Genomic DNA, 8,737 nt, shown 5'->3' with positions numbered 1-8,737 from the left:
ATTGGTCTTTATAAAGTCCTGTGGTCTCCATATAGTCCAAATGGTCTTTATAAAGACCTGTGGTGTCCTTCTTCTTTACTCGTAAAACATTTTTGTTAATAAATAAAAAGATCAAAAAAATATATCTTTAGCTACTGCGTTTTCGATAAACCTTCCTTTGTCTAACGCTGACCATATTCTTTTGTTCGAAAACAACAACAAAGACTTCATTTTAATGGATATGTACATTACTCTAAATAAAGTCATATACTTTTATTGTTTTTGTTGTTATTTGATACCAAAGAATTATTTCAATACAACATTTTTATTTAATTTTTATAAAATAACATTTAAAAAACACGTTTATTACACAAAGATCAAAGTAAATTATGAGTCCAAAACAATTGTTGGGTTATGGCGTTACCATTAAAAGCTTAATGACCTTTTTTGTTGTAAAAATACACCAACAACGACAAAAATAAAAAATATATATAACATGCAAATGCTAATAAATCATAAAGGGTGTGCAATGGTGAAGGTGGGGTTTTTGGAGAAAATAATGTTGATAGATTTTTTCTTCAGAATGAAATATTTTATTTTAGAACTTAAGTATTTTATAGACAAAATGAAATATTTTTGCCGAAATTTTGGATTTTTTAAGGTGACTCTAAATTATTTACTAAATTTCCAGTAATCTATTACTGCAGTGGAATCTGGAAATATCGGCAATTTTGTTTTCATATGAGCGAAAATTAATAAACCCCATTAATAATTGTTGATAATTTTTTTCCGAAAATGAGAAACAAAATCCCAATTCTGAGTTACATTAAAAATCGATTGGAAGTAACTCTCAGAAAAATATAAAAATAGTGCGACAGATAGCATATTTGAACCCATGGCATAATTACTATAAGGTAGCTAACATATGGTCTGTTCCAGAAATTGCAAGAATGTCCAACTTTTACTGCGAAAAAAATATTTCCTGTATGATATCGGAAAAAGTAGTAAAAATTAGTAGATTCTTGCATGCGGGAACAGGCCAATATCTAACATGCGATTACAATTTTTGTCTCAAGGCAGTTTGAGAAAATCGAACCAATAACACAAATACAAATTTTGTTTATGTGTGTGTACTGTTTAAATGCTTTGAATTTTTGAAATGAAAATGATTTTATACCTCGTTCGTCTGGAAGTAATAACTTTGTTATGGACGAAATAAACCCTTCCCTACTCGATTTTTGGAACAGATTCTACGGGCATGTTCTGGCATTCGCTTCAACGGCAGAAGTGTATCGAACACACGCCGTGTTGTGTAACACACTTTACACCCATTTGAGGTGTATTCTTTACACTTACATTTTCATAGTGAGAGTCGGGTGTATTCATGTTTTTTCATATAAAAGAAAAACTTTTTTGAAATAAAAAAGGCACATGATGATAGATTGAAATGTTATTATTGCGTATAATTTGTTTAAAATCACAAAATGAACATGAAACACCATTAAAAGCAAATTTTAAATAGACACTAAGGTTTGTCTTCAATTTTCTTCAACCGAATTTCTCGCTTGACACAAACAGCTGATTTAAAGATGAGGCCAAAAAGATAGGGTTACCAAATGTTCCCCTAAATCCCTAAACAAATTAATGATATTACAATGTCTTCCATACATATATTTTATGTTGCGAATAATAAAATATAAAAAAATAATAAAATTGTCGTTAGAATTAACGAAATTACTAAAAAATTACAGAAACAATGTTAGAAGAACGAAAACAGTCTATATTGGAAGGCAACACTATTTCTGCAAAGTACCATGTCAACATTTCTTTCTCGCAGTTCAAAATTTCAATTCACGTGAGAACCAGAACAGGAGGTAGCTTCTGAGGTGAAGTGTATGTGTACCGTGAAAAGAACACACCGTGCATTCTAGAACATACCCGATAACTTTTCTTTCACTTTTGGCGTTTTCTAAGTTATGTGTTAAAAAATATCAAATAAAACACAACCACTTGTTGCACATGTTTTTTTTATATCTAACAGAAAAAGTCACTAGCCTGCAGAGTTGCTTCTTTGTTATTCACCTGAAGCAGCCCTAACATGTCAATAGAAATAGAAATGTAATGAAATTATTTTTTATAACAATTCTGAATGCATTTTAGGAACAAATTTTAACCTTTATTTCATTTTCCCGTTTTTAGTTATAATTATGTGTATTTTTATATAATTTCGATATTTTATCTCCCCAAATTCTTATTGTGACCAATTATTTTGATATGCTCCTCTCATTATTCCTTCCTTCCTTTTTTTGCCTTATTACTGTTGCTTCACAATTTTTATTTGAGTTTTTCGCTGTTATGCGACTAATCAGGTAAATTTGGCTATATGGTTATTCCATAATTTTCAATATTTGGTTGAGCACGCATCGTTATCAATCGGATCTCCAATTGAGCATATTTCTGTGTTAAAAATATGCATACAACCATTTATAATATTCAAAATCGTCATAGAATAACTATTGTGGAGATATTTTTCATAAAAATATTTAATACTTATATTTTGGTAGTCAGCTCCCTTTAAATTTATTAGCGAAAAATTTCGCACAAAGTGTCATCACATTCTCCCACTCTCTGTAATCCAGAAAAACTAATTTTTCCCAAAGCGGAATTTTCGCTTTTGAACTTGATTCCGAATAGGGGGAAAGTGAAAATGCGAAAAAAATCTCTGCGAGTTCTGGTTCAGAATAACTTTAAAGGGAACGGCAAACAAATTCACGGTGAATTGATGCCCAGAATAAGGCTGTATTTGTCATTCCGTTTGCAACACCTCGAAATATTTCTGAAATTTTCAACAGTCATTCCTAAAGGATGTTTGGTATTGCAAATGAAATATATATGCGCCCACGTTTTCGGTATTTTGGAGATTTTGCACACACTTCAATCCATTGGCCCGGTTGAAATATATTAATCATATTTATCTCTGTTTCACACATTTTCATATGTTTCACATATTTTTAATGTCATCCTCATGACGAGGGTGTAAAAAGTTTGGCCAGGCCGAACTTAACATCGTTTAAACTTGTTTAATAATTCTGGATGTATTAAAAATCGATTGGAAACAACTCTCAGAAAAAAATATAAAAATTAAACCACAACAGCTAACCTATTTGAATCTTATTACAAGGACATTAATTTCTATAATCTTGTAATATTTAGTCATCTATATTTTTAAACCATAATCAATATTTATTTAAGTAAATATATATTTGTTTATATGGTGATGTGAACTATTTAAAAAATTTTCAAGTTTTTCTTGACGTCATCTATTTTTATTTCCGAAATCTGGTCGTCTTAGTTAAAGGTAATATGGCGATCATTAAATTTGTATACCCTACATCACCCGAAACGAGTAAGAGTCGTTTCGGATCGTAGACCCCTCTTTCGTGGAAACGAGATAGATCCATAGTAGCTTTCGCGGGTTATCCATTTCATTGTTTCAAAAAAGTCACTGTTTGGTACGCTCTTTGGCCCGAAGGTGATTCGAAATTAATTTCACGAAAATTACATTATAATCCTCTTAAATATATTCCGGTTTCCATGAGAACTAAACTACAAAATTAACTAATAAAAAAGCGATTAGAAATAGCGATAAAGTGGGTTAATAAAACATTTTATTAAGATTCCCACTTCACAATACCCCTTCCAATAGGCAACAAAAAAATTGGCATAATTTAAATATAGGAGCTGGAGTGGTATCGAAGACCACAGGTCTTGGTATGCTTATTACGTCAATATGTATATTATGTGGGGGAAAATTCATACTTCCTGAGATATTGGCCTCGGAAGTCCGAAAAAACTTTAACTTTTATTGGCTCCTACTTCATCAAATAATCACTTATTTTGTAAAATTTCAGATCGATCACCAATCCAGCTCCTATATTTAACCTGTTCCAGAAAAACAATCTTCCATTGTATCGTCTTACTTACTTTCATCCTGATTAATAAAACTCCATAACCAGACAGAGCTTAATACAGCTGTGGCTGTTATTGTGGCAACTTGCCAAAGGTTCACGATTGGCAAACAAACGATTTAGGTTTTCCTAATAAGTTTACTGCAATCGATGCTGCTGACCGTGCCGCTAAATGGTTTCATTTTCGTTTTAAATGCGTGAAATGTTTTTTTTTTTGTCTCAGGTACACTAATCCAAATTAAATGCAAAAATCACAAATCACTTAAAAAAGAATCGATTGTCGTTTACGTTGTCGTTGCCGCCACCGCTCTGAACACCGTGATGGAATAAAAACAACTGAAACGACAATTAAATATAAAAAATATTGAAAGGGGTTAATATTCAACAGCAACGAAAACCAACTTAATATATATTTTTTGGGAATATATAAATTTGGTCTTTTTCACGTGTAAAATTGTAGTTATGAATTGTTTTTTAATTCTTAGATTTTGATGTCTGCATCTTTGTAATATTTCCATAAAGCGAAGTAAGCTTTGATGTTGTTCGATTTTAATATGATGTCGATTGATGTTTGGTGTATGTCAAGATTTTGTAGTTTTTGCAATAGGAAAAGACGTGTGTTGATGTTGATATTCGGGCATTTGAACGTAATATGATCCATAGTTTGGACGTCGCCACAGTCACATCTGTCGGAGCTGGAGATATTTATTTTATGGAGGTGATGTTTTGTTTGGTTATGGCCAAATCTGAGTCTTGTGATGGTTGTTGCAACACTCCGGGGTATTTTAACGTACCGGAACCAGGGCTGACAGTTAACTTTAGGCGAGAAAGAGTAAAATCTTCTGCCAAAGATGCTGGTGTTTCATTTTTGTTGCCATGATGCAAGAGCTGTGGATCTGTCTTTTTGTTTTATGTCTGATGGAAATAGTGCCGGATATGAATCGACGGGGATATGGCTGGTGGCAATGGAGTCCACATACTCATTTCCCTCGATGCCACAATGACTTGGCACCCAGAGAAAGTGTATTATAAAGGCCTCTCTGGACATAAGATACACCTCATTTTTTATTCGATAAATAGAAGGATGGGTGTTTTTGCTGTTTTGAGATTGAATGGCCTGAAGGACTGATTTACTATCTGTGATTATAAGGTATTTATCAGAGCCACATGTTCTGATCAGCGGTAAATATAGAACTTTCCAGAGAGAAGGATGCTTCAATGTCTAACGATGGCAACCAAAGCGCGCAGCTAGTTTTCTCGGAAGTTTTAGAACCGTCTGTAAATACTTTTGTATAATTGCTAAATTCAGTTTCCACAGTAATATTGAATTCATTGGTAGCGTCCGCTGCTGTTGTGCGACTTTTACAAACATTGAGGAAAGTTACATTTGGAACTAGTAGGTTGGCTTGAAGAGGAAATGTGTATTGAACAGGTCGGGGGAGTCTGATGAGATTGTGTTGTATTCTTTTGTACTTGTATAGTTGGAAAAGCGAGGTTCTAGCTTGAAATTTCTCATTATATTCCAAAATATATTTATTGGCAGGGTTTCTGCAGTTGGCAATCATGTTGTTTATATAATTATTGGCAAGCAGTCTGAATCTTTCCGGCAGGGGCATTACATTGGCTTCCACTTCTAGAGATTGCGTATGCGTGGAGATCATTGCTCCGAGGGCAGCTCTCAGCGCTCGAAATTGTATCCGTTGAATTTTAAGCAGTTTGTTTAGCGGTGCATCAAGCAGTAAATGCCCCATGTAGTCTATTTTGGGTCTTACTACGCCAATGTATAGACGGATGAGTTGATGTGGGTTGCCTCCCCAGGATACTCCACAAAGGGCCGGATAATATTCTTAAAATGGAAATGTTGTTTTGTGTATGTAATCAATATGTGGTGCTAGACTTAACTTTGAGTCCAGCGTGAAACCCAAAAAATTAAATGTGCTTACAAATTCGATACGTTCGCTGTTAATGTATAAATCAGGGTGGTTTTGAATGGAATTTCGGGTAGATGGATTGAAGAGCATGCCTTTCGATTTCTGTGGGGACAGTTCCAACTGTATATCGTTCAATTTGTTAACTATGCAGTTAAGTGCGTGCTGCATCTTTCTTTTTGCCACATTAAGGTCTCTTTCAGAGCAGAATACAACCAAGTCATCTGCATATCCTAAAATGTCTACATCCATATACATCATTAATGTATATGTTGAAACTCAGTGGGCTCATAACAGAACCTTGAGGAGTTCCCGTAAAAGACCTTCGAGATGTACCAGTATCTGTGTCGATAATGAGTTCCTTGTATTGAAAAAGAAGGTGTACAATCGAGGAGGTATGATCACTTACTCCGAGTTCTTTATATTTTTGTATTAGTATATCAATGTTTACATTATCAAAAGCTCCTTTGATGTCGAGGAATGTTGCCAAGAGAAATTTACCCTCTCTTTTTGCTAGCTGTACCGCAGACCATATGCTGGTAACATTGTCTCTAGTTGATCTATTCTTTCGAAATCCAGACTGTGCGTTGTGTAATTTATCACACGATTCAAGCTGGTGGTCAATTCGGAAAAATATCATTCTCTCAAATATTTTACGCCAACATGATATTATAGCGATTGATCGGTATGAGTGAGGGTCATCAGGCGGTTTGCCTTTTTTATGAATAGGGCATATTTTGTATTTTAACCATGAACCATTGTGTCCTTTGAAGTGTTAATTGCCGCGTTGTGTCAATTCATCCATAGTAAAATCAGTGTCATTTGAAATGTTGCCAAGAGTAGGGGGTACGTTGATAGGCCCGATTGGGCCAGAAATTATGTCGCAGAATTTATCTGCGCACATTTCTGGCATATATTTACTTTTGGTTGCATGTCTGCCTCTAAATTTTTTGACAATATTCCAAAGTTCTGTTGAAGATATGTCAGCACTAATACCTTCGCACATTTCTTGCCATCCTTTCCGTTTTTCTTCTCTGAGAGTATAGAAGTACTCTTTTTGGCATATTTTTAATTTTTCGTTGTTGATCCTGTTTGGTGTTTTTTCATATCGAGCTACCGCTTTAATAAGAGTTGCTCTTACCTTTTTGCATTTCAAGCTCCACCAACTGTTATCCGGATACTCTTTTTTGCCAACAGGTGCTTTGAATATTTCGTAAAATTTATGAGAAAGAAGTTCAAATTTTGATTGTAAATATTGGTCGTCGTTAAGTATTTGAATTATGACCTGGTTAATTCGATCTTGAGCTATGTTTTTTGGTATACCGTAGCTATTTTTACAATATGTTGTATATAAGTCAATCTCCATAATTATAGCGCAATGGTCTGAACCAAGACACTCATTTAAAGTGGACCACGTTGTAACAAGAGCAATGGAAGGGCTACATATTGATAAGTCCAACGCCGAAGGAAAGCTGCTACCAAAATAGGTTGACGAGCCGTCATTTAGAAGGACAAGATCTTTATCTTCTATAAATTGAAGCATATTTTCTCCACGAATATCTGTGTTACTACAGCCCCATATTTGGTGATGGCAGTTAAAGTCACCGCACATTATTATTTTAGCATTTTGTGGAATGCTTGTGGTAATACTCATTAAGTCAGCGGTGCTGAATGTCACGTTGGGTGGAATATATATAGATATTATAATTGTAGGGCCGGAATCGTTATTTATACAGCACGCAATTATTTCTATATTACGGTTAATTATAAAATATAATAATTGAAATGTCAAAGCTGGTGTATTTTATTGTATTCTTCATAAGAATGGCAACGCCGCCGCCATATGATAATCTATCTTTTCTTAAAATGTCATAATTAGGTATAGAAAAATGATCCGTAGTATCCAAATAGGTTTCCGATATGCATGCTATGTCAATCCCCGATTCTTTCATGAATTGGCATAGCTGTGTTTTTTTATTTCTGATGCTTCTCAAGTTAATCTGTAGGACCTTCATCATGATCAAGAACATTCATTTTTTCTTTTTGAAATGATTCAAAAAGATATAAGGGTGTGCGGATCACGTTATCGGATATTGTGGATGTTCGGATGATATTTTTCAATGTGTTAGTTATAGGTTGATTGATTTTTGTAGTGTCATTGTTGCTTTCAGCATATTCTGGTTGAGTGTTATTTTGGTTGGTTTCAATGCTTTTGGAATTGATCAAAGATTTTGGACTGAGATCCATGGACGGAGTCTCCAAAGCATTGGGTGATTGAATGTCGAAATTTGTAACGGCTTCAGTTATATCAAAGGCAGCTGACAAAACTTCAGCGCTGGAAGGGGTTTGTTGAATGTTTTCTTGATGAGAATTCTCATCAATATTTTCAGTAAATGAGTCGGAAACAGGATTTTTCTTCCTCTTTATGTTGATTTTAGATTTTGGTCTTAATTTTGGCCTCTTTGCGTTGATTTCCGGGAAGTCTTCTTGTGATAAATTAAAAAAATCCCGCAGAGGAGGCTTGTTGATTAAATTATTGTAACTGTGTATGATCTTTGGCGTTTTTTCCTCAGCTTCTTTTTTGGCTTTATTCCTAAGCATTGTACGCAGTTCACACTGGTTCGACCTGACATCATGTGGTTTGTCACAGTTGATACACTTTGGTATAGTTAAACAAGTACCCTCATGAGCCGAGCCACAGCGCGGGCAAACTTGTCGGGAGCGGCTGCAAACTCTGGTTGAGTGTCCAAACTTCCAGCATTTTTTACACTGAAGAATCCGTTCTATGAACGGTTTTACCAAGAAAAATACCTTATTTATACATACGTGTGAAGGCAGTTTATCTCCACTAAAGGTCAGAAG

The sequence above is a fragment of the Musca vetustissima genome, unplaced genomic scaffold (genome assembly GCF_032173495.1).
Source record: "Musca vetustissima isolate MV318-11 ecotype Yass unplaced genomic scaffold, APGP_CSIRO_Mvet_v1 utg278, whole genome shotgun sequence".
Classification (NCBI taxonomy): Eukaryota; Metazoa; Arthropoda; class Insecta; order Diptera; family Muscidae; genus Musca; species Musca vetustissima.
Note: the sequence above shows the minus strand (reverse complement) of the source record.